The 27,865-nt window shown below is 39.9% G+C and overlaps 1 long non-coding RNA gene across 1 annotated transcript; it reads left to right on the top strand.

Moving 5' to 3' along the window:
• Positions 1–9,378: 9,378 nt before the first annotated feature.
• LOC141271054 (uncharacterized) lies at positions 9,379–26,118 on the top strand. The gene is made up of 4 exons (XR_012321812.1): positions 9,379–9,667; positions 10,992–11,119; positions 12,242–12,369; positions 23,431–26,118. It is a non-coding gene; the product is annotated as an uncharacterized lncRNA (long non-coding RNA).
• The last annotated feature ends 1,747 nt before the right edge of the window (positions 26,119–27,865 follow it).

Raw genomic sequence — 27,865 nt, 5'->3', positions numbered from 1 at the left:
CCTGTATCTTTTTTGCTGCCTTCTCCACCTCCCCCTCTGTTACCGTACTTTTTGATGTCTGCACAGTCCGGCCGGGTGCAGGCGCCTCAGCTACTCCATCATGTGCATACTTGGAGAGCCGGTCCGCTACCTCCATGCGCTTCTCCTGCTGCCTTGGAGTCTCGGCCACCGCCTCAGAGGCCGCGGCGCCATTTTGGCCCTCGTGCTGTGTTGTGCCGGCCGCCTGCCTCGGCTTGCTGTCTCGCCGGGTCATCCTGTGCTGCACTGCATGTTGCTCCCCCGCACTCCTGAGACCTCAGGCCACCGGGTAAGTTCTTTTAGATGTATTATTTCCCTCGGGCAAGAAGGATTATAAGAAAGGGTTACAGGAGCTCCTCTGCCTCACGTCTGCTCACATTCCCGGCCAGGCCACGCCCCCGGGAAAACCCCTTTACATGACAAGACTTGGAAATTCTCACTTCTATTTCAAGTGTTTATTTCTGTTACTGTTGATGATTATGGCTACAGCCAATGAAAACACAAAAGTCCTTATCTCAGTAAATTAGAATACTTTATAACAACACCTTGAAAATGCACTCAATACTTGGTCGGGGCTCCTTTTGCATCAATTTCTGCATCAGTGCGGCGTGGCATGGAGGCGATCAGCCTGTGGCACTGCTGAGGTGTTATGGAAGCCCAGGTTGCTTTGATAGCAGCCTTCAGCTCGTCTGCATTGTTGGGTCTGGTGTCTCATCTTCCTCTTAACAATACCCCATAGATTCTCTATGGGGTTAAGGTCAGGCGAGTTTGCTGGCTAATCAAGCAAAGTGATACTGTTGTTTTTAGACCAGGTATTGGTACTTTTGACAGTGTGGACAGATGCCAAGTCCTGCTGGAGAATGAAATATCCATCTCTAAAAAGCTTGTCGGCAGAGGGAAGTATGAAGTGCTCTAAAATTTCTTGGTAGACGGCTGCGCTGACTTTGATATTGATAAAACACAGTAGACCTACACCAGCAGATGACATGGCTCCCCAAACCATCATTGATTGTGGAAACTTCACACTAGACCTCAAGCAGCTTGGATTGTGCGCCTCTCCACTCTTCCTCCAGACTCTGGGACCTTGATTTCCAAATGAAATGCAAAATTTACTTTCATTTGAAAACAACACTTTGGACCATTGAGCAACAGTCCAGGTCTTTTTCTCCTTGGCCCAGGTAAGACACTTCTGGCGTTGTCTATTGGTCATGAGTGGCTTGACACAAGGAATGCGACACTTGTAGCCCATGTCCTGGATACGTCTGTGTGTGATCGCTCTTGAAGCAATGACTCCAGCAGCAGTCCACTCCTTGTGAATCTCCCCCACATTTTTGAATGGCCTTTTCTTAACAATCCTTTCAAGGCTGCGGTTATCCCGGTTGCTTGTGCACCTTTTTCTACCACACTTTTTCCTTCCACTCAACTTTCCATTAATATGCTTGGATACAGCACTCTGTGAACAGCTAGCTTCTTTAGCAATGACCTTTTGTGGCTTATCCTCTTTGTGGAGTGTGTCAATGACTGCCTTCTGGACATCTGTCAAGTCAGCAGTCTTCCCCATGATTGTGGAGCCTACTGAAACAGACTAAGGGACCTTTTTAAATGCATTTAAAGCCGTTGCAGGTGTTTTTTGTTAATTATTCTAATTTACTGAGATAATGACTTTTGTGTTTTCATTGGCTGTAAGTCATTATCATCAACATTAACAGAAAAAAACACTTGAAATAGATCACTCTGTTTGTAATGACTCTATATAATATATGAGTTTCACTTTTTGTATTGAAGATATTTTTGATGATATTCTAATCTTCTAATCAAGTGAGATTCACTTGTTTATTCCTTGGACTATATCCATATTGTGAATATCCACCTGCTTACAGACCAAAGCAAAACTGTTCCATGGAAATCTACATTCTCTTCTCAATTAAATCTTGCTCCTTCTGAAATCCTCACTATCTTGATGCAATAAATAAAGTGTGGATAAAACAGGTAAAATAACACAAAAATGTATGCACGTCATAAGAGAAAAAAAACATTTGTCTGCTGTTACTCTACAGTTTTCCCTGTCAGTAAATGACCTTTCCATTCTTCTCACTGCCATTGTTATAAATTTAGTGAAAATGATGAAGTCTTTTATTCTGGTTTCACATGTGTGTTTTGTCTTTTAACAATATCTCTGTTGTCTTCAGCTGCATGAGATGTGAATACATAGCCTACCCACCGAGCAGCATGGCTTTTGGCGAGTAGACCTTTTTAACTTATTTCAATAATTAACACACATTGTAGCATTGTCAAACAGCCTGTAATATCCAAAGCAATCTATTTCCGTATACCTTATATAAAAGAAGGAAATGCCTATGATATGAAAGTACAACTTTACAGATTACCCTAGACAAAAAGGATATCATGCTCAATAAAAAAAAAGAAATAGCAAATGATTATAAAGATCTAAAAAATGCTTTACTGACATCAAGTCGACCTTCCAAAAAGATTAAAGGGGTTGTCAGGGACTTTAACATTGATGGCCTATCCTTACGCTAGGTCATCAATGTCTGATCTGTGGGGGTGCGATGCCTGGCACCACTAGCGATCAGGTGTTCCCGGTGTCGGTGGTGGCCGGAACAGAACAGTTATGGAGCTGCACAGCGCAGTTGACTGTATAGTTGTTGCAGCCTGGTATTGCACATGTGCCACCTATTCAAATCAATAGTGGGCAAATGTGAAGTACCTGGATTCTATCGTTGGAGCTGTGCTGTGCCAGGCGGTGGGACAGCAAGACAAAAATTGTGTAACACTGTCTAAAATCTAATTCATACAAAATAGACATGAAGGAAGGAAAAACTGCCGCCCAAAAGAACATTAATCTGTTTATATGTACAGTACAGACCAAAAGTTTGGACACATCTCATTTAAAGATTTTTTCTGCATTTTCATGACTAGGAAAATTGTACATTCACACTGAAGGCATCAAAACTATGAATTAACACATGTGGAATTATTTACTTAACAAAAAAGTGTGAAACAACTGAAAATATGTCTTATATTCTAGGTTCTTCAAAGTAGCCACCTTTTGCTTTGATGACTGCTTTGCACACTCTTGGCATTCTTTTGATGAGCTTCAAGAGGTAGTCACCGGAAATGGTCTTCCAACAATCTTGAAGGAGTTCCCAGAGATGCTTAGCACTTGTTGGCCCTTTTGTCTTCACTCTGTGGTCCAGCTCACCCCAAACCATCTCGATTGGATTCAGGTCTGGTAACTGTGGAGGCCAGGTCATCTGACGTAGCACCCCATCACTCTCCTTCTTGGTCAAATAGCCCTTACACAGCCTGGAGGTGTGTTCGTGGTCATTGTCCTGTTGAAAAATAAATGATGGTCCAACTAAACGCAAACCGGATGGAATAGCATGCCGCTGCAAGATGCTGTGGTAGCCATGCTGGTTCAGTATGCCTTCAATTTTGAATAAATCCCCAACAGTGTAACCAGCAAAGCACCCCCACACCATCACACCTCCTCCTCCATGCTTCACGGTGGGAACCAGGCATGTAGAGTCCATCCGTTTACCTTTTCTGCGTCGCACAAAGACACGGTGGTTGAAACCAAAGATCTCAAATTTGGACTCATCAGACCAAAGCACAGATTTCCACTGGTCTAATGTCCATTCCTTGTGTTCTTTAGCCCAAACAAGTCTCTTCTGCTTGTTGCCTGTCCTTAGCAGTGGTTTCCTAGCAGCTATTTTACCATGAAGCCTGCTGCACAAAGTCTCCTCTTAACAGTTGTTGTAGAGATGTGTCTGCTCCTAGAACTCTGTGTGGCATTGACCTGGTCTCTAATCTGAACTGCTGTTAACCTGTGATTTCTGAGGCTGGTGACTCGGATAAACTTATCCACAGAAGCTGAGGTGACTCTTGGTCTTCCTTTCCTGGGGCGGTCCTCATGTGAGCCAGTTTCTTTGTAGCGCTTGATGGTTTTTGCAACTGCACTTGGGGACACTTTCAAAGTTTGCCCAATTTTTTGGACTGACTGACCTTCATTTCTTAAAGTAATGATGGCCACTCATTTTTCTTTACTTAGCTGCTTTTTTCTTGCCATAATACAAATTCTAACAGTCTATTCGGTAGGACTAACAGCTGTGTATCCACCAGACTTCTGCACAACACAACTGATGGTCCCAACCCCATTTATAAGGCAAGAAATCCCACTTATTAAACCTGACAGGGCACACCTGTGAAGTGAAAACCATTTCCGGTGACTACCTCTTGAAGCTCATCAAGAGAATGCCAAGAGTGTGCAAAGCAATCATCAAAGCAAAAAGTGGCTACTTTGAAGAACCTAGAATATAAGACATATTTTCAGTTGTTTCACACTTTTTTGTTAAGTATATAATTCCACATGTGTTAATTCATAGTCTTGATGCCTTCAGTGTGAATGTACAATTTTCATAGTCATGAAAATACAGAAAAATCTTTAAATGAGAAGGTATGTCCAATCTTTTGGTCTGTACTGTAAGTATTGGGGATTCTGAAAAATATAAATAAATAGGAGAAAATGATATTACAAAGGTGCAAAAACAATCAAGGAGACCCAATACAGACCAAATAGTAATTGTATGATAGTCATGCTGTCCCTCTGCTCCACTCTCCGACTTTTGTTAGGCATAGCTTCTATTTCCATGCCGGACATTTTCCCCTTTATTTTAAGTACTATGAGGTGCAGTTAAAGAATAAGGTTTTAATATAATAAGATAATAAGATTTAGCTTTATAATGTCAGGACAGATCACTAGACTCTGTTTTGCGGTTACTATATTGATTCCTTATTCTCTGATGCCAAATTAATTATGGGTTTAAATTTTAAAACTAGTTCAAGGAAAAGAAGTTCATGTCCATAGGAAAAAAAACACTAGAAAAAATTCAAATCATTATGACATTTTTCAGAGGGTCAAAAATTCCCATTTTTCATGCAGAAGGATACTCTCTTTTTGTCTAGCATTTTGTAGTGCTGAAGAGGTTTGTTTAGCATTTTTTTGCCATTTACTTAGCGCTTTTTCAATGTTTTTAATAGACTGCATTTTTTTGTGTGTTTTCCCAGCATTTTTGAGGCATCTTTTGTACTGGTGATATTTGGATGTAGAAAGAATGAAGAAACTGCTAGCGGTTTTTCAAACAAAAAAGCTGATAAAATTTTCAAAAAGACACGTTTTCCGGATGTCTTTTGAGCCTTTCCATTGACTCATATTTTAAGTATGGAGCGTTTTCCAAGTGGAAGCTGACTGAAGAATGGTCAGGTCTCTTCTTTTAACCACTTTGTGTCTTTGGAAACCTGAAGCAGGTGAAAGATGCTCAAAAGATGAACATATGCACAGCAAGTCTGTTTTATGTAGAAATGCATATGTTTATTCCTTTAAAAGTTTTGTTAGCGCTTTTTCAGGCGGGTTTCAGAGAGAACTTGCCTGAAAATGATGTTGCGCGCATATACCCTTGGATTAAAATGATGCATTTGTTTAATGCATAGAACCCACACACATACAAAATGTTTCATTGACTTTAGTTTGAGCCTGCCAGTCCAGTGCAATCAGGTTCTGCAGTAACTCTCTCAGCCAAATGAAAATAATGTTAAAGACCCAATAGTTTTTGGTAGCAACTGAATTCTTGTTGTCATTTACTTGGATTGAAAGCAAATTTTAGGGGATGTCAATTTGAGTGGTGTCCCGGGTTTCCATTTGTTATAGGGTTTTCAAGCTCTGACCATCCAGAAGCAACCCAAAAATGGAGCTAGCAAACTTTATCATTAAAGAGGACTTTTCACCAAATTTTTCATATTGAACTGCAGATTGACTGAGAAGCAGAATAAAGCATTTTTGGGTTTTTTTCTTTTCGCCTCTTCATTGAGGAGCTATATTAGCAATCAAAGTATTCGGCACCTAATGAGTTGACTTTTGTAAAGTCAAAGTGGGAGTAATTAGATCTGACTGGGGGCTTGTACTTCTCCCTGTGTGATGCTGACCAATCATAAGCAGGCAGCAACACCCTGGATTAATAAGAACATGCCCCTACAATAGTTTAGAGCAGGTTTCTCAGTGTGCATGAAGTATAATGTCAGGCAGCCCTGGTCTCCTGGTGTAAGATCCTGCATGATTATATAGCACAGGGAGTATAGTACAGATGACTTAAATCTTTCAGATAAGGTCATTATATGAGTAAAATAGGCTGTTTATATATAATTTCTTTCTAATCATGCAGGAGGTTAGACCAGGAGATCAGAGCTGTATCATTACATCTCACACACTGAAAACCTGCTCTAAGCGATGGTGGGGGCATGTTCTTCTTTCCTTTGAGTGTTGTTGCCTGCTTATGATTGGGCAAATACCCTGCAGTAAGTAAATAAATAGAAATAGTAGTGCATGAAAATAACGTAGGGCACTTAGTTAACATTGTTTTGATCAAACAAATGTAAAAGCCATACCACTCACTCCCTGCTTCTACCGCTGACCCCTGACAACATCTTCTTTCACAGAAGCTATGGTGGCAGAGACAGAAGCAGAGCGTTGGCTCTGCACTCACTTCTCCTACACCGTCCATCACCCAGGATCCAGGACATCTCTAGAGAGGTCAGCAATGCAAGAAATTAGTGACTAGCTGCAGCTTTGCTCCCTCATGATGTTCTTTTTCAGGAGGGGCGATGGACACTGCGGGGAGTGAGGCAGCCCATACCTCTTGTGACGTCATGTTTGAGATTCCTCTCAAACAAAACGTCACAGAAAGTACAGTAAAAAACACATTTAGGGATTAGCTAGATAAGGAAAGGTGTAGGGTGTTGTGTAATAAAGGAAATTACAAAAGTGGTTACAGTGTAAAGATAGTTAGGAAATACGTTTTAGGTGCCAGACGACCCCTTCAATTCTTTACTTATGTGATTTAAAATCAAAACCTTAGTAATTTTCTTGCTGTGAGTAGTCCCATTCAAACTTTTTACCTGATCGAAAGGGCATATGAGCAACTTACAATGAGAAATGGTTACATGACTCTTTATACATTTTTTAATTTACTTATATAGTATTAAAGTATTTTGCGCTGTACATAGATTGTCAACACTCAAATTAGTGACTTTACCTTTTGGGGCTCACAACCTAAATTCCAGAAGAAGTTTTGTTCACCCATGCAACTAAAAAATGCAAAGTAATCATCAACAAGCAAGCAGCCTATTTGAATTATGCATGACACTACCAAGCTGACAACATGTCCTACAACTCATAACACACCATGCATCATCTAGAATTTTAGTAAAGCAAGGTTTTGAGCTGGACTCTGAGGAATCTCGTTTCTGTTTTGTTGGAGTCCTATAAGCTTATTTTAGAATTAGATTTTTATTATTATTTAATTATGCTCCAAGCATTGCAAAGTTACTAGCTTTTGTATTATGCTTTATTACCTCATTTTGTTTCCTTCTCTCCCAACCACTTTGATGCAGTGCTGTTTCAATGCCCAGTTCATGCCCCTTTAGATGCTTTAAATTGTTGCTGAACAAGAGCAGTACACTATATTCAAACAATTAGAGTATGGGACATCCCCCCTCTGAGACTCTCTGCTCTCCATCCCCATACTCAGATTGGGTTAATGCAGTGCCCTTGCTGAACAGCAATTGAAAGGAGCATCTAAAGGAGCATGAGTTAAGCATTGAAAATGCACTACAGGCTAGTGTTTAGAAGAGGAAGACGCAAAATAAGGTAATGAAGTGCGTTATAAAAATTCATATCTTTGCAATGCCTGGATGATGATTAAATGAAAAAAAAGTTTAATTACTCTTAAAATTAGAATGGGCAAATAATAGGACTGATGAAGTAAGCCCTGCCCTATACTTTATACAAGGTAATGCACTGTCAGATATTCAGGAAATCTTGGCGAGTTTAGAGGGATTTAAAAAGAAGACCATTGCTCTACAGATTTCAGAAGTGAATGGAGAGAGTTGGCCACCTCTCCATTGCTGGCAGCATGAGACAGGACCCATTCTTGGGATAGATATGGGTCCCAGAAGTTAGATCCGCAGCTATCATGCATTTATACCATGTTCCATGGATATGCCATAAATGTCTAAGATGTAAATGATTTTCCTAAAATAGTCACTTATGTACTACATATAGGATTCACTGGACCCCACGACTGACATCACTAAAAAGGGGAGTCCCAAACCTCACTTAATGACCATAGTGAGTAGAACTTTAAATAGAGTAGCGGTCTATCATTCATCATGCCAATCCATTCCAAGTCTATGGGACTGATGGTTACAGCAGAGATTCAGTGCCCGGCTGTTTCCTTCAGTCCTATAGACATTGGATGACGTATACAGACACATGGTCAACCACCACTCCATTCAAGGTTCCCATCTCTGCATGTGCATGGGGTACAATGAGACAAAACGGTGGGCTAATATTCCTAGCAATCAGAAATTTATCATGCTATAAAGGGGTATTAAGAAATGAATCTGTGCAGAACTATGGGTCTAGATAGAATAAAGCAAACTAAGATTGTGTGGACATTCACAGTAATTGCTCTTGCGCTTCTATGTGGAGGTGCCATTACAATAAATACCCTGGTTCATGATCATAATTTCAGTCTTTCATTACCATTCTCTGTGACAAAGCAGTCTACCACGCAAAGCATTAATATCTATAGTTTATTCAGCAGAACACGGCACAATAGAACACATTGATTTAGTCCTAAGTGATATTTTAACATATAATCACAAAATTATGCAGTGCAATTTTTTTTTTACTTATATGGTTCACTTTTCTCAAGGTTAAAAAGGTACCTAACTACATAAATACACATTTCACATATATAACCGCTACGGCACTTTGGATTTTGACACGCGCACAGTCATTGCTCCGGTGAAACAAAGTAAAGCTCAAGTGGCAGCTGAAGTGTACATTACCGTAATGACACAATTTGATTCTGAAGAGCGTACAATCTAATTGTACCTATGGTATCTATGTTGTTGATTTCTGAAAGGCAAGTAAGATATTTCTATTGATGCAAAAGAAAATGCATCCAATTTCTCCCACTTTTCACTTTGTCCTGAGAGAAAATAAAATCAATTCCCGCCTTATAAATGGCAATTTAGAAATATGTAATTCTGCGGTGAAATATGAAATGAAGAAAACTCATTCTATTTTTCTCTTTTTTTCTCTCTTTTTTTTTTTGTTCGCTCCAATCAATCTTACTTTCCATCTATTTTTTTTTCCTGGTACTAAAATTAAGAATTGATGGTAGGCAGTAAGTGGATTTTTTTGTCCTCTCTTTCAGAATACTTGCTGGATTTTTCGGCTGCTCAGAAAAAGCTTTTGTGAAAAGCTTTCTTGCATTATCTCGTGAATTATAGATAGAGCAGAGCTGTTCTGATTTACATACTTTCTCTATTTAAACATACACCATCAGTACAAAATTTGCACCCAAAGCAATTATTTTCTGAATAACAGGACAACCATCTATTAACCTGTTTTTTGCCAGACCGCCAGCAAACAATAGTCTTCTCCAACAACAAATTTAAAGCATCTATTCCTTCCTGTAGGAGCAAAATAAAATGATTTACAATATCGCCACTGCCGAAGTAGATGAATACAGAAAGGAACTGCCGGCGCTGCTTGCAGATAAAGGTAAAGTAGGTGTTCTGTATATTTTGTATGCATGCCGCGTGTTCAGAGGAGATTACAGACATAAATGCATATATATATACTACATTTACAAAAGTACATAGACACTTGAATATCATAACCACAGAGGAAAATAAAGGATTTTAAAGGGAAGGGAGGGCCTTTAAGTGACTTGGTACTCTTGATGGACATGGTAAAATTCTCTTCCTGCCCCCTCCAACCCTCTCCAACCCTAATTATACTATCTTTGCCGACTATGTGCTACATCCCACATTTTTATAATTATGGCAAATTGGTTTTACTGATAGTGTTCCTGCCAGGGCAGCATCTACCATGAAGTGAGATGAGAATCTCGACTCAGGCAGCAGTTTGCTACTTCTCTGACACAGTCTTTCAAGTGCAGTGCAAGGAAGGATAACATTAGTCGCACTTGCATCCAGTATGGTGATTCAGAAATCACCTGCTCCTCAAGCAACACTGCTGGAGGGTGAGGAAATCCCTCTAGCTCCACCCATTTCTTGAATATTAACCATGACCAATCTCCTTGGAATCTACTCTGCCCCCCAGGAGCCGAAGGAAGGAAAGAGAATAATTCAGGATCGAAGAAAAGGGAGGAGCAGGAGAGAAGTAAAGATAAAAAGTAAGCAGGGGAAAAAGAAAACAAACGGATAAAGATCTGGTGGCCCAAAGGAGGAGGTCAGGAAAGTGAGGGACCAGTAGAATTACACTACGCTACATTACACTACATTATATTTTGTTAAATAAGTTGTAGTATAAGATAATATGAGAAAAAACAAATGGCACTCACCATCCATAAAATCTTTCTTTTGTTTTCGTAGCATTAAAACATAAATGGGGGGAAGCGGGGTGCTTTTTGGACCACTCCACTTTAAGTTTTAATGCTATGAAAGTGAAAGATTTTATTGATGGTGAGTGACACTTGTTTTTTTCTCATATTATCCAGTATTGGCCACTCGGTGAAGCTAAGCTCCGGCTGTTGCAGTGTGTGTCCTATGTCTGACAAGGAGGTGTCCTAGTAGTGTCAAATTTCTTGCCTTTTCAATCCATGTTTTAAATTGAAGTATAGCCCCGTTAAATGGCTGACACTGTTCAATGGCTAAGGGGATATTTTTGCAGCTGGCACTACCCTGTGGCTAGTATTGGTGCCATAGTGCCATTGTTTTTCCCAGCACTAGCCACAGAGTAACACCAGCCACAAAATTATGCAGTAACCCATTAAAGGGATTTTTCCCTATTTTTAATGTTATTGGATTGGGCCCAGTGTGAGTCAATAAAAATAATCTGCAGCTTTTACATTTTGTCCAAGAGGGAAGAAATTGTGTGTAGTGTGGATGCTACAACCAATCAGTGGCCACTTATTGGCTGCCCGGTCAGATGTTAATTACAACGGATCAGAGAGGACAGTTGCGAGTATGGTGAAGCAGTGTCAGTTGGGTAAGTGAGTATAATATTTTTTTTTATTAATCCACCCTGGTCCTATTGACAGTAACTTGAAAAGTCGGGAAAATCTTTAAAGGGCCACCGTGAGAATCTGGCTTACCAGCGCCAAACGAAAACATTTCCTACATTTATAGAAATTGCTTTTAGATTTATGAACAGTTATGTATTTAATACATATGGTTCAGTGTTAATTTCCTCATGTATTGTTTGGTTTATTTTCTAAGTATGTCACATACTTTATAAGATAGCATTCCGTTCCTCTCTGTGTCTGTTTGGTGAGAATGTGTGACTTGCGCTGCTCTTGTGCGTCAATACCAGTTTTACCCTTGGATACCTTTGGTATGTACACCCCTGCCATTTGGTAGCGTGACTGCGCTGGTTAAACCTTTCAAGACCTTATGATTTTTCATTTTTGCGCTTTTGTTTTTACCATTTTTTTATTTTTCTGTCAATATAAGATAACTTGTTTTTTTGTTGGATGGGTTATACTTTTAAATAACACCATTCATTTTACCATATAATGTAAAACAGGAAAAAAAATTCCAAGTGGAATGAAATGATGAAAAAAATGCAAATTCCGCCATTGTTTTTTAGGTTTTGCTTTTATGGTAATTGTTGTGCTGTGCAAATGACTTGACATCATGATTCCTCAGGTCAGTTCAATTACAGTGACACCTAACTTATACTTTTTTTTTTTTATTCTAAATTTTGTAAAAAAAAAACAATTTTGTCTGTTTTACCATTTTTTGAAACCATTAACTTTATTTTTCTGGACCTGCATGAGGGCGGAATTTTTATATGCTGAGTTAACATTTTTATTGATACCAGTTTGGTGTACATACATTTTTATCTCTTTTTATTGCATTTTTTAGGGAAAGGAAAGAGACCGAAATCAGCATCTCTAGCATTCCAATTTATTTTTTGGGAAGTTTAACATACAGTTGAAATCATTTTAGATTTTGATAGATCTGGCTATTATGGACACAATGATAGCAAATATGTTTATTTTTTAAGCTTTTTATTTCTATTTTTTTAAGAGGTAAAACTGTGATTTAAACTTTCAGATTTTTTATTATTTTTTTTCAATTTTTACTTTATTGTTTAAATTTTATTTAGGAGACTTTAATCTGCATGGGATGCTGAGATCACTGATTGGTTGCAATGCTGTCGACTTGACATCAGCTCTGCAGACAAACAACAGAGACTAATGCAGCATGAGCAAGCCATTGCTTGATCCAAGGAGGGTAAGTAATACTCGGCCTGTTTTTGTAGCCAACATCTAAGGCCACGGCCCCACTATCAGTATTTGGTCAGTGTTCAGTCAGTATTTTTTCTCAGGAGTGGGAGCCAAAACCAGGAGTGGGTGATAAATGCAGAATTGGTGACTTGTTTCTATTATACCTTTTCTCTGATTGTTCCTCACCTGGTTTTGGCTCCCATTCCTGAGAAAAAATACTGACCGAATACTGACCAAATACTGATAGTGGGTCCGTGGCCTTAGAAAGAAAGTTTTCTGAAAGGGAATAACTCCTTAAACATATTTTAACATGTTTTCTCCTGAAGTGATCAGAGGAGGTGTACTGCTTAGTAGTAAGATACCCTTCCTAAATTTTCACATTATTATTTTTTCAGTACTAAACATTTAACTTCAATTAATAGGCAATTAGACTCCATTTGCAGTAAAACTGCTTCTGCTATAGTCCAATTGGAACCGATAAGGCAGATAACTGGTAATCAGTGTATCTCAAAGCTGTTTAATAGGTTAAAGTGGTTGTCCAATGAAGATAAGTTATCACATACCCACCAGGGGTCCACTGCCGGTCTCTACTTCCTACTCCAGTGATGACTTCTCAACCAGGATATGTGACAACTGCATTTATTTCATTTAACATAATTCTAACTGTGTAAGACAAGAATGAAAGCAAAATACTCAAAGTTGTATACTTTATGAATAAAGCTCAAGGAAGGAAGGAAAGGAGGGAGGGAGGGAGTGAGGAAGGAAGTAAGGGAAGGCATGGAAGACAGAGCGGAAGGGAGGGACGAAAGAGAGAGAAAGGGAAGAAAGAAGGGAAAAAGGAAGAGATGGAGTGAAAGGTGGAGAGGGAGGGACGGAGAAAGGAAGGGAGAGGGAGGAAGGAAGAGAGGAAGGAAGGGAGGAAGGAAGGAATATTTTTATTCTTAAACCATCCATAGATCAGTCTATATGGACAAGATATTTTTACGTTAAAAATATTGTCACTTTTAGTCCCATTCATCAAACTGAATTTTCCCTCTTGTCATACTGCACTACATTGCAGATTTAGAACAGATTTAGAAATCTGTTATACGAGCTTTATTAAAAAAAATAAAAATTGAAAAAAGTACGATGTATTTGTTCCATATATCAAACTACCTGCCCTTACTTCCACGCAGCTACAGCTTCTACAATGCCTTCATATAAACAGATTTATTCTCCAGTTGATCATCTAATGTTCAGCTCCTGCGTGATCAAGGTACCGAGCTCCATCTAGTGAGGCAAAGTAACTTCTCGATAGACCAAACAAAAACATTGCTGTATATTACAAACTGATAGCGGTGTATGGTTAGCGTACATGGCAGAAGAAGCAGTTCAGTGTAAAAGGACCAATATCTTAATATTATGACTACCATTAAAAAATAGTTTTTCACTATTTTTGTCAGGACTATTGTTAATATTAGTGGATCAACCTATATACAGTACAGACTAAAAGTTTGGACACACCTTCTCATTTAAAGATTTTTCTGTATTTTCATGACTAAGAAAATTGTACATTCACACTGAAGGCATCAAAACTATGAATTAACACATGTGGAATTATATACTTAACAAAAAAGTGTGAAACAACTGAAAATATGTCTTATATTTTAGGTTATTCAAAGTAACCACCTTTTGCATTGATGACTGCTTTGCACACTCTTGGCATTCTCTTGATGAGCTTCAAGAGGTAGTCACCAGAATGGTTTTCACTTTACAGGCATGCCCTGTCAGGTTTAATAAGTGGGATTTCTTGCCTTAAAAATGGGGTTGGGACCATCAGTTGTGTTGTGCAGAAGTCAGGTGGATACACAGCTGATAGTCCTACTGAATAGACTTTTAGCTGCTATTTTCTTCCATACGGCTGCGTGCACACGATGCGTTTTTCATGTGTTTCCGCTGCGAAATTTCCGCAGCGGAAACACATCAAAATCGCATGGTAATCCGCACCCCATGGTCCCCAATGGCATTCCGCAATGTCAATGCACATGCTGCGGATTTTTCCGCAGCGTTTCTGCAGCGCTCATAAATCCGCAGCATGTTCATTAATTTTGCGGAAGCACAGCGGAAGCGCCGCTATTGACTTGCATTGAGATGCATAGAATCCGTGTCTGTAGATTTGTACAAGCGGATAACATGCGTCTCAATGTGCGGATGGTACCCAGTTCTGGAGGACAGAAGACTCTCATCCAGACCTGGGTACCATTGTACCTGTAAAAAAAAGAATAAAATAAAAAATAAAGTTTATATTCACCTGTCCGGCGGCCCCTGCAGCGCTTCTCCTTCCAGGACCTGAGATGACGTCGCGGTCATGTGACCGCAGGCTCTCGCGATGTGCCGGCAACCTGGAAGAAGCCAGGACGAGCGCTGCAGCACATGACGGGGCATCGGGGGTGAGTATAGCTTTATTTTTTTTATTTTTACGGTCACACTGTATAAATCCATGCCATTTGCATGGATTTATACAGTGTGACCTAGTTGTCAAGCACTTTCCAAGTGATGCTATCGCCTGGAAAGTGCTTGTCAGTCCGCATGCGGAAACACATGCGTTAACGCATGTGGATACGCATGTGAATCCGCATGTATTCCGCATGTATTCTGCAGTGAAAACGCATGCACAATCTGCAAGCATTTTTTCTGCCAGGGAGAAGCAGAAATGCTGCAGAAATGTTCTGCTTCATTTCTGCATCGTGGGCACATAGACTAATACAAAATCTAAGTAAAGAAAAACGAGTGGCCATCATTACTTTAAGAAATAAAGGTCAGTCAGTCTGAAAAATTGGGCAAACTTTGAATGTGTCCCAAAGTGCAGTTGCAAAAACCATCAAGCGCTACAAAGAAACTGGCTCACATGAGGACCGCCCCAGGAAAGGAAGACCAAGAGTCACCTCTGCTTCTGAGGATAAGTTTATCTGAGTCTCCAGCCTCACAGGTTAACAGCAGCTCAGATTAGAGATCAGGTGAATGCCACACAGAGTTCTAGCAGCAGACATATCTCTACAACAACTGTTAAGAGGAGACTTTGTGCAGCAGGCCTTCATGGTAAAATAGCTGCTAGGAAACCACTGCTAAGGACAGGCAACAAGCAGAAGAGACTTGTTTGGGCTAAAGAACACAAGGAATGGACATTAGACCAGTGGAAATCCGTGCTTTGGTCTGATGAGTCCAAATTTGAGATCTTTGGTTCCAACCACCGTGTCTTTGTGCGACGCAGAAAAGGTGAACAGATGGACTCTACATGCCTGGTTCCCACCGTGAAGCATGGAGGAGGAGGTGTGATGGTGTGGGGGTGCTTTGCTGGTGACACTGTTGAGGATTTATTCAAAATTGAAGGCATACTGAACCAGCATGGCTACCACAGCATCTTGCAGCGGCATGCTATTCCATCCGGTTTGCGTTTAGTTGGACCATCATTTATTTTTCAACAGGACAATGAACCCAAACACACCTCCAGGCTGGGTAAGGGCTATTTGACCAAGAAGGAGAGTGATGGGGTGCTACGCCAGATGACCTGGCCTCCACAGTCACCAGACCTGAACCCAATCGAGGTGGTTTGGGGTGAGCTGGACCGCAGAGTGAAGGCAAAAGGGCCAACAAGTGCTAAACATCTCTGGGAACTCCTTCAAGATTGTTGGAAGACCATTTCCGGTGACTACCTTTTGAAGCTCATCAAGAGAATGCCAAGAGTGTGCAAAGCAGTCATCAAAGCAAAAGGTGGCTACTTTGAAGAACCTAGAATACAAGACATATTTTCAGTTGTTTCACACTTTTTTGTTAAGTATATAATTCCACATGTGTTTATTCATAGCTTTGATGCCTTCAGTGTGAATGTACAATTTTCAAAGTCATGAAAATACAGAAAAATCTTTAAATGAGAAGGTGTGTCCAAACTTTTGGTCTGTACTGTGTATATATATTATATATATATATATATATATATATATATATATATATATATATATATATATATACACTGCTCAAAAAAATAAAGGGAACACTTAAACAACAGAATATAACTCAAAGTAAATCAAACTTCTATGAAATCAAACTGTCCACTTAGGAAGCAACACTGATTGACAATCAATTTCACATGCTGTTGTGCAAATGGAATAGACAATAGATTGAAATTATTGGCAATTATCAAGACACCCTCAATAAAGGAGTGGTTCTGCAGGGGGGACCACAGACCACATCTCAGTACCAATGCTTTCTGGCTGATGTTTTAGTCACTTTTGAATGTTGGTTGTGCTTTCACACTCGTGGTAGCATGAAACGGACTCTACAACCTACAGAAGTTGCTCAGGTAGTGCAGCTCATCCAGGATGGCACATCAATGCGAGCTGTGGCAAGAAGGTTTGCTGTGTCTGTCAGCGTAGTGTCCAGAGGCTGGAGGCACTAACAAGAGATAGGCCAGTACACCAGGAGGGGGCCGTAGGAGAGCAACAACCCAGCAGCAGGACTGTTACCTTCGCCTTTGTGCAAGGAGGAACAGGAGGAGCACTGCCAGAGCCCTGCAAAATGACCTCCAGCAGGCCACAAATGTACATGTGTCTACACAAACCGTTAAAAACCGATTACATGAGGGTGGTATGAGGGCCCGACGTCCACAGATGGGGGTTGTGCTCACAGCCCAACACCGTGCAGGACGCTTGGCATTTGCCACAGAACAACAGGATTGGCAAAGTCGCCACTGGCGCCCTGTGCTCTTCACAGATGAAAGCAGGTTCACACTGAGTACATGTGATAGACGTGACAGAGTCTGGAGACGCCGTGGAGAGCGATCTGCTGCCTGCAACATCCTTCAGCATGACCGGTTTGGCAGTGGGTTAGTAATGGTGTGGGGTGGCATTTCTTTGGAGGGCTGCACAGCCCTCCATGTGCTCTGCAGAGGTAGCCTGACTGCCATTAGGTACCGAGGTGAGATCCTCAGACCCCTTGTGAGACCATATACTGGTGCGGTTGGCCCTGGGTTCCTCCTAATGCAGGACAATGCCAAACCTCATGTGGCTGGAGTGTGTCAGCAGTTCCTGCAAGATGAAGGCTTTGAAGCTATGGACTGGCCCGCCCGTTCCCCAGACCTGAATCCGATTGAGCACATCTGGGACATCATGTCTCGCTCCATCCACCAACGTCATGTTGCACCGCAGACTGTCCAGGAGTTGGTGGATGCTTTAGTCCAAGTCTGGGAGGAGATCCCACAGGAGAACATCCGCAACCTCATCAGGAGCTTTCCCAGGCATTGTAGTGCGGTCATACAGGCCCGTGGATACACAATACTGAGCCTCATTTTGACTTGTTTTAAGGACATTACATCAAAGTTGGATCAGCCTGTAGTGTGTTTTTCCACTTTAATTTTGGCGGTGACTTCAAATCCAGGCCTCCACTGGTTAATAAATTTGATTTCCATTGATGAGTTTTGTGTGATTTTGTTGTCAGCACATTCAACTTTGTACAGAGCAAAGTATTCAATGAGAATATTTCATTCATTCAGATCTAGGATGTGTTATTTGAGTGTTCCCTTTATTTTTTTGAGCAGTGTATATATATATATACAGTATAGACCAAAAGTTTGGACACACCTTCTCATTTAAACATTTTTCTGTATTTTCATGAGTATGAAAATTGTACATTCACACTGAAGGCATCAAAACTATGAATTAACACATGTGGAATTATATACTTAACAAAAAAGTGTGAAACAACTGAAAATATGTCTTATACTCTAGGTTCTTCAAAGTAGCCACCTTTTTCTTTGATGACTGCTTTGCACACTCTTGGCATTCTCTTGATGAGTTTCAAGAGGTAGTCACCGGAAATGTGACTTGAAGGAGTTCCCAGAGATGCTTAGCACTTGTTGGCCCTTTTGCCTTCACTCTGCGGTCCAGCTCACCCCAAACCATCTCGATTAGGTTCAGGTCTGGTGACTGTGGAGGCCAGGTCATCTGGCGTAGCACCCCATCACTCTCCTTCTTGGTCAAATAGCCCTTATACAGCCTGGAGGTGTGTTTGGGGTCATTGTCCTGTTGAAAAATATATGATGGTCCAACTAAATGCAAACCGGAAGGAATAGCATGCCGCTGCAAGATGCTGTGCTAGCCATGCTGGTTCAGTATGCCTTCAATTTTGAATAAATCCCCAACAGTGTCACCAGCAAAGCACCCCCACACCATCATACCTCCTCCTCCATGCTTCACGGTGGGAACCAGGCATGTAGAGTCCATCCGTTCACCTTTTCTGCATCGCACAAAGACACGGTGGTTGGAACCAAAGATCTCAAATTTGGACTCATCAGACCAAAGCACAGATTTCCACTGGTCTAATGCCCATTCTTTGTGTTCTTTAGCCCAAACAAGTCTCTTCTGCTTGTTGCCTGTCCTTAGCAGTGGTTTCCTAGCAGCTATTTTACCATGAAGGCCTGCTGCACAAAGTCTCCTCTTAACAGTTGTTGTAGAGATGTGTCTGCTGCTAGAACTCTGTGTGGCATTGACCTGGTCTCTAATCGGAGCTGCTGTTAACCTGCGATCTCAGAGGCTGGTGACTCAGATAAACTTATCCTCAGAAGCAGAGGTGACTCTTGGTCTTCCTTTCCTGGGGCAGTCCTCATGTGAGCCAGTTTCTTTGTAGCGCTTGATGGTTTTTGCAACTGCACTTGGGGACACTTTCAAAGTTTTCTAAATTTTTCGGACTGACTGACCTTCATTTCTTAAAGTAATGATGACCACTCGTTTTTCTTTACTTAGCTGCTTTTTTCTTGCCATAATACAAATTGTAACAGTTTATTCAGTAGGACTATCAGCTGTGTATCCACCTGACTTCTGCACAACACAACTGATGGTCCCAACCCCATTTATAAGGCAAGAAATCCCACTTATTAAACCTGACAGGGCACACCTGTGACGTGAAAACCATTTCCGGTGACTACCTCTTGAAGCTCATCAAGAGAATGCCAAGAGTGTGCAAAGCAGTTATCAAAGCAAAAGGTGGCTACTTTGAAGAACCTAGAATATAAGACAAATTTTCAGTTGTTTCACACTTTTTTGTTAAGTATATAATTCCACATGTGTTAATTCATAGTTTTGATGCCTTCAGTGTGAATGTACAATTTTCAAAGTCAAGAAAATACAGAAAAACCCTTAAATGAGAAGGTGTGTCCAAACTTTTGGTCTGTACTGTGTATATATATATATATATATATATATATATATATATATAAACATTTTCTAAGAATAAACATATAAAACAGTGGTTTCAATATGGTGGTATCCCATTCCATGGCTACAATCCCCATTTTTCCTGGAGAGATGACCTTCTTTACTGAATTAATGTTGAGTGAATATTTCCCATACATTCCATTGTTTTCAATGGAAAGGGACTAAGCTACTCAGACTTTTTCCCCCAAATGCAGACTCGTTTCAGCTTTTCAAATACCATAATTATAATTGTGACAATACACCTAAAGCACCCTCAAATTAAATCTTCATCCATGCATCTAGGCTGTAATACAGGTTACATAAGGTTAGTAAAAACATTCAGAGATCTGGTCTAATGACTGTTAACCAAGAGGCTGTGAGATAGTTAGGGTACGTTCTCACGATCCGGAGCCGCCTGTGGCCCCGATGCTGCGGAGCAGCCGTGCAGCTTACTCCCACATTTCTGCAAATGCGCAGCCGCAATTTTTTTTTCACATGTAGACTTTCCTCATAGATGTCAGTTTCCGCGGGTGATCCGCAGGTGCACACAGACGCATAGTGGACATGGGATTTCTAGAAATCCCATCCACTATGCTGTAATATCTGGCTGCTGCAGGTTTGATGCTGCATAAACACCCAGCTTCAAACCCGCAACGGCTCCTGATCGTGGGCACATACCCTAAGCGATGGGAATTATCATGATGAGCCACATATGCAATTATAAGCAATTTTTTATATGGTTGTAACATTTTTAAATGTCTTACTTCTAATATACTACAAGAATGTTGATGTATTACAGTGTTTTTTACCCTGGTATTGTTGAAAGGATCAATGACAACATGTACATGATCAAAGCAATAGAAGTTTCCCAACAAATATTGACCCCTTCATTCCAAAGCCTGTTTTCACCTTCCTGACCAGGCCAATTTTTTTAATTCTGACCAGTGTCAATTTATGAAGTAGTAACTCCGGATCGCTTCAACAGATCCAAGTGATTCTGAGATTGTTTTTTCGTGACATATTGTACTTTATGATAGTGGTAAAATTTCTTCAATATGACTTGCGTTTATTTGTGAAAAAATCTGAAATTTGGTGAAAATTTACAATTTTCAAACTTTTAATTTTTATGCGCTTAATTCAGAGAGCTATATGACACACACAATAGTTAATAAATAACATTTTCCACATGTCTACTTTACATCAGCACAATTTTACATCGTTTTTTGCTTCGTTTTTCATTTATTTCTTTTAACGGTTTTATATGCTGGGTCTTTCCGGACACAGCAATAACAAATATGTGTATTTTTTCTGTTTATTATGGTTTTTACATAAATAAATATTTATTGGATTCATTAGTTGTTTGTTTTTTTTGTTTTTTTATATTTTTAAAATTTTCATTAATTTTTTTTTACTTTTTCACATTGTCCCAAGATGTCACATCATCTTTACACTGTCGGATCGCTAACCGTATACTCTGCAATGCTTCTGCACTGCTTAGCATCAGATCAGCATCTGACATGCAGGGAGGAGGCGTGTCAGCTCCTGCTTTGAGCTGGCGCTGACAGGCCACCTTCCCTGAAGGACCCTGTGGCCATATTTTGGCCTGGGGTCACCATGGAGACCATCAGCACAACGCTATCTCATCTCGTGCTGATGGGAGCACAGAGGGAGCTCATTCCCTCTGCAATGCCCCGTTATGTCTCTGTCACTGTTGACAGCGCCATCACATGGGGTTAAATGCCCACGATTGGTGCTAGCACTGATCGTGGGCTTTGCTGCGGGGTGTCAGTTCTCACACAGAGCTGACACCCGCATTTGATCACGGCGGCGTTCAGCGCGAGCCTGCGCAATCACTGCACCGTATATATACTGTACTTCTCTTTGCGGGAGGGCAGTATATATACGGCGCATGTCGGGAAGGGGCTAAAAAACTCCGATTATAACGGATATGCATTTTTAGCTGCATAGGATCTTCTAAAATGTGATCATACAATCTAGGACACTTATTAAACCTTCAAATCCCAACCACTATGTTAAATACATGTAGTAGAGACAAAGTATCAAATTTCAAACATTTTCTTAGGCAGTGGTAATTTAAGTTTCTTAAGTTGCTACCATCAAAGTTTGTATCCTCTTAATATATTGCAGTCATCATATTATATAGCACTGTGCACTTACAATTGCTCATTTTGCCTTTCTACCCAGTTACAGTAATTCTTATCTTTTCCATTAGGTCTATGACATGACATGATTAAAAACAAACTAAATGAAACCTTCTAAACTTCTATGTAGAAACAGGAAGTCTCTTTTCCCTGCAGGAGTCATCACTGCAAAAGTCCCTGGCAGGAGGAGGAGCAAAGCAGTTGGGTCAGGAGTGGAGGAGGGGGATTACTCATGCAGGGAAAAGAGACTTCCTGTTTCTATATAGAGCGAGAAAAGAGAAGAATTACCTGGGTAGACAGGCAGAAAAGTAAAATGAGCAGTTGTAAGTACACAGTGCTATATAATATGATGTTTGCAATAAAGTAAGAGGATAAAAATTTTGATTAGACAGCTTCTTTAATTGGAAAAGATATAAAGAAAGATGACTAGGCAACTGCTGGATACATTATGCCAATTGTCCCCGTTTTGTCTTGCTCCACCATGGTCACTACACATATGATGAAGTGGTATAGAGAAATCAGCATAAGATGCTTGGAACTGTAATGAAGATGGGGTTTTTGCCTTTCCCTAGATCAACATGTTAGGGTATAGGTTGGACTCGATGGACTTATAACTACCTCCAACCTTAAAAACTATAAAACTATAATATTGACGAGAAAGTTGTAAAATAGATTACAAGTGTTATAATATCAAAAGACTACTGAGCCATACACATGTTCTCAATAACTCTACTCTCAGCATAATCATGGAGGCACATCTATAGGCCACTGCACCATTAGGTGGATTTTACAGTCATGGTCAAAACTTTTGAGATGGACACACATTTTCTGTTTTCGTTTTTATAGTGGCAATTTGTATTAACTCAAGATGAGTTATCTTATGACGAACGATTAGATGAATTGCAAAAAATGCAAAGTAATGCCTTGCCATGAAAATTAACTTAATCACAAAAAAAAATTTCCACTGAATTTCAGCCCCGCCACAAAATGACCAGCCTACATCATTTCAGTGATCTTCTCGCTAGCTCAGATAAAAATGTTAACTTAGCTGATATCACTGTGTCATGTTGATTGAAATATAAGACCAGATTGGTTGTTTTAAACGAGGGCTGGTACTTGAAATCATTGTCTTCTTCTGTTAAAGGGAATCTGTCAGCAGGCTATTGCTATGTAATCTGAGGACAGCATGAGGTAGGGGTTAAAACATGGATTTTAACAATGTGTCACATGTCAGGTTGTGTGCTGTTGTTGACTTACAGTAAAGGTTTTATCACATGGCGATTATCATTGTCTGGATTACAGCAGCTACAGCAGGGCATGCTTGCTAGTCTTACTCTGCTCCCTCCTGTGATAAGCAGCTCACTGTCTATAGACAATGTAAATACAGAGCCTCGTGTGGGCGGGGTTAGCTTTCTCAGCTCTGCTGCATTGTCAAATCTAAAAACTCGGATTGTGTCGGAACCGCTGCACCCAGTAAACTGAGTAATACATTTGGATTCAGGGTCTCTTTGCCTACATAATGCTGCTCTGAGATGAGGTAGCAAAAACCTGATGATAGATTCCTTTTAACTATGGGTAACTCTAAGGAATTGCGTCCAGTCATCTTTGCTTTGCATCAAAAGACATTCAATCAAGGACATTACTGCTTGTAACATTGCCTCTAAATTCAATATTTATCAGATCATCAAGAACTGCAAAGACAGAGGTTCAATTGCTGTGAAGAAGGCTTCAGGGTGCCAAAGAAAGTATAGCAAATACTAAGACCAAGGCTTAGAAGAAGCAGCTTCGGAATCATTTCAACACCAGTGCAGAACTTGCTCATGAATGACAGCAGTCAGGTGCCAGTGCATCTGTACACACAGTGAGGCAAAGGGTTTTAGAGATTGGTCTGGTGTCAAGTAGGGAAGCAAAGAAGCCACTTGCCTCAAAGAAAAACATCAAGGACAGACTGAAATGCTGCTAGAAGAACTGCAGAGGACTGGGTTAAAGGTATTTTCTCTGATGAATCCCCTTCAGACCATTTGGGACATACTGAAGAATGACAGTCCAGAAAAGAAAAGATGAGCAAAAGTAATGCCAAAAGTAAATCATCCTGAGACCATTCATATGTGGGTTATAGTCTTACAAAGGAGTTGTATCATTCACAATTTTATCTAAGAACCCTGACATGAACAAAGAATGGTATCTGAGCGTACTCCAAGTGCAACTTCTCCTAATGACCCAGGTGGTGACAATGCCTTTTTTTTTCGCAAGATGGAGCACCATGTCATAAGGCAAAAGTGATAACGAAGTGACTCGGTGAACAAAACATTAACATTTTGGGTCTATGGTCAGGGAACTCCCCAGATCTCAATCCCATTGAGAACCTATGGTCAGTTCTCAAAAAACAGGTGGAGAAACAAAAACACAGAAATTGTGATAAACTCCAAGCTTTGAGTAGGCAATAATGGGCAGCCATTAGTCAGAATTTCGTCCAGAAGCTGATATCCAGCTATCAGGGGGGAATGCAGAAGTCAGTACTGTAAATACTGAGTTTCCGCGGGTGATCCGCAGCCTCAGATGCACGCATAGTGGACATGGGATTTCTAGAAATCCCATCCACTATGCTGTAACATCTGGACGCTGTAGGTTTGACGCTTCATAAACACACAGCGCCAAACCCGCAGCATTTACAGATTGTGGGCATATACCCTAAGAATGTAGGAGACTGTATTGCAAGCAGTACCAGCTGGTACTAGTGATCCGGCCAGTAGTAGCAGATTCAGACATGGTTGTCTGTTGCCTTCGGTTCATATAATAAATAAGCAATACTTTTAAAATTTAACATTTTATCTTTAGTAATAAAGACTGATATTAATTTAAAAAATATATTTTTAATTTGAAAAAGTATAAGGAGTCTAAGAGTGCAGTGCGTTATTACACAGGCTGTTTGTTCTGACCGGCTGCCATCCGTTTTCCCATTACCCACAGCCATATATGTTGATGTCACTTTGACATTAATAAAGCTGTCTTTGCATTAAACAGCATGGAAGGGGTGCTATACAATCTTAGGAAACCTCAGACTTTCAGGGCAATTGGGGGTTTTGGAGAACTTTCATTTCATGACAAATTGAACCTGAAACACAATTTTTGGGAAATTCTAGTTTTGAATCAAAATCAGCAATTTCCATCACTATTTCCAAATCTTACTTTGAATAACGGGCCATGTACAATGTATATTCCACTCAGAATAACTGCTTTCACACTTGTTCTCATTCTCTGTCCCCAGTAGACGCATATGGCTGTTTCAAATATCACTTAATTTACTGTATCTTTTTTTTCAGCATAATTCTGCATTTTTCATTTAAGTCTGTTCACATTGGCATTAAGCAATTCATTTCTTTTTATTTATGTTGTTGGAACATAGAAACAAAATTCATGCAGAAGACAAGTCCATTGTATGACAGATGTAAGTGGCACCTGAAGATTCCTATATAATATAAAGGCTTGCTCACACGTTGTGTTTTTGCCCCATTTTTTTCTTGCGCATTTTTCAAGGGTAAAACACGCTGCAGTTTACTGTACCAGCAAAATGAAAGAAATTTCTCAAATCTCATCTACATGCTGCATATATTTTCCTTGCAGATTTAAACCATCAATGCGTTTTTTCAAAACTACAACATGTCATTTCTTTCAATGTTTTTGCAGCATTTTTCACCCTTTCAAATGAATGGGGGAAAAAAAAAACAAAGTAAAAAAGCAGCGAAAAAACACATAAAAATAAAAATGCATTAAAAATTAGTAAAAAAAAAAAAACATTCATATTATGTGCTGTGTTTTTCCTGCCAACACTCAGGTTTTTGGTGTAGAAAATTCTGCTGCAAATAATCAACATGTGCACATACCCTGACAGTATCCATATGGATTTCATTATGGTGTCTGGGGCAAATTATTTGTACCAAATGTCCAGTCTTTATGTAGGGGAGACAGGGCAAAAACTTAGAACAAGGATGAATCATCATCGCCACACAATAAAAGAAAAAAGAATAGATCTACCTGTAGCCAATCATTTTTGTTCCCCTGATCACAGCATAAAAGACATGAAATTACTGGTATTAAAAGGTAACTTCAAATCTCAAAGAGAAAGAAGAATCTCAGAATATAAACTGATCGTGACCTTTAACAATTTCAGAGCAGGAATGAATGTGTCGCATGGATTTATGTCATTCTACATCAACTAAGGAATGTGCTCATCAGACTTTTGAGGCCATCACAACACTGGACCTAGTCACAGGACAATAAAACCTTCACACTCCTTATCTATTAACTGCTAAAATATTTATAGCCAGAACTGTTTATCTCTTCCATAATAGCTCTGCTTTTCATCACCTGTCTTACCTATTGCAATTTTTGTGTGTCTTATTGTATATAAATATGTGACTCTTCAGATTTTGTGGTATACTAGCCTGATGAAGAGACCTGCGTAGTCTCGAAAGCTTGCAATTTGTTACCATCTTTTCAGTTAGCCATTAAAAGGTATCAACCACTGAGGACTCTCAAATCTAAATATTTTATTATGGTGTCTGTCATTTCATCTGAAAAATAGTGCAGCAAACTAAATAGAGCCTTAGACAGTACCAGTTTCATAGCTACATACCATCACTGGCATCAGGTACCAGGTGCAAATGAAACCACAAATTCTAATTCATGACGAGCTATAGCATGCCTTATGCCACAAATCTTATTAGCGTCCAAGACTGGAGAAAGATTTTTGGTGGGGCACAAAAGATGTAGTATAAGACTCTGTTCACACTTCATTGTTGCTTTCTGTGGTATACAATACATTGAGAGGATTAGCAAATGTATACCTCCAACAAAATGTCACTGCACAATGAATGTAATGTATGTAATTTTATAATCATACTGTGATATAGATAGCCCAAAGGTCCCCATAACCCATAATAAAGAGTATACACTTTTTTACAGTATTCATCTGCATAGAAAAATGTATTTAAAGGGTTATTCCAAAATCATAATGTGGTCTCAGTTTTCTTAAAATTCTGAATTTATTATGTGTGCCAATACAACCAATTTTTAAAACTGTGCTGATTTTCACCCCCTAATGATGACACCCCAGGGTTTTCTCTACCGTCCTTTGCCACTAGATCCTTCCTCTAGTAGTTTTAACTCTGTCAGTCAAGTCTGCTCATATGCACCTAATGACACTGCTTAATAAAACATCTGACAGCTGTGCTGTAGTACAGTTCAGCTATGCTGAAAATTTCACTGATTCCAATTGCATTTGCGCCTAATGACCCTAAGTCATGAAAAACATATGCATCTATGACACTATGGAATAAAACATCCCCAAGATCCTCTCATTGCTCTCACAGCCGTGTTATAGTACATGCAGAAGAAAACATGATCCTGCTCTGAAAATCCTCATGAACCACCAATGACATGAGGAGTTTGTAATTAGTAATGAATATTGTTCACAGTCACTACTTTTATGGGCTCAACTGGTGAAGTGAATTCTCTAAGATGCATGTCAGGGAACAAAACACAGACTAAAGATGATGGCACAGTAGGCAGAACTTGGACCAGAGAGGAATAGGACAGCAGGCAGACAAGTGGAACAGAAAACACCAAAAGACACAGAGTCAGGAGTGTGTACATAGAATGGAACTGAAGATGTGTATTCAGTCCAGCTTTAGAGCAGACTTCACTATGATTACAGCAGACGAAAGGTTAAACAGCAAACAATTGGATAGCTGCTGGAAATAGTGATAAACAGGCAACCTAGTTCATAAAGAAGATACAGTCTTCTTTATAAACTAGGCAGCATTACTAATGTGAACAGTTCCAGAGAACAGTTTGTTATGCTTACATCAGACAAAGGGTTGGCAGCAGGTCTGAGACAGGAAGTGAATACAGACTGAACAAACAAATAGGAGTTTGTAGAGATGATTGCCAGCTGAGAGATGTGGTTGGTGAGGCAAACTCCAAGGCACATGGTAACTAGATACAAAGCTTACTGAATACTCAGACACAAATTGGTGACTGACTTGGCCTTAAGAGGTCTTGGACGATAATGTTAATGAAGTTCACTGGGCTATTTATAAACACGGCATGCACC

Source organism: Phyllobates terribilis, unplaced genomic scaffold, assembly GCF_046119375.1.
Source record: "Phyllobates terribilis strain yellow unplaced genomic scaffold, ASM4611937v1 Scaffold_5__5_contigs__length_657084704, whole genome shotgun sequence".
Lineage (NCBI taxonomy): Eukaryota > Metazoa > Chordata > Amphibia > Anura > Dendrobatidae > Phyllobates > Phyllobates terribilis.
This window is presented reverse-complemented; position numbering and strand designations above follow the sequence as displayed.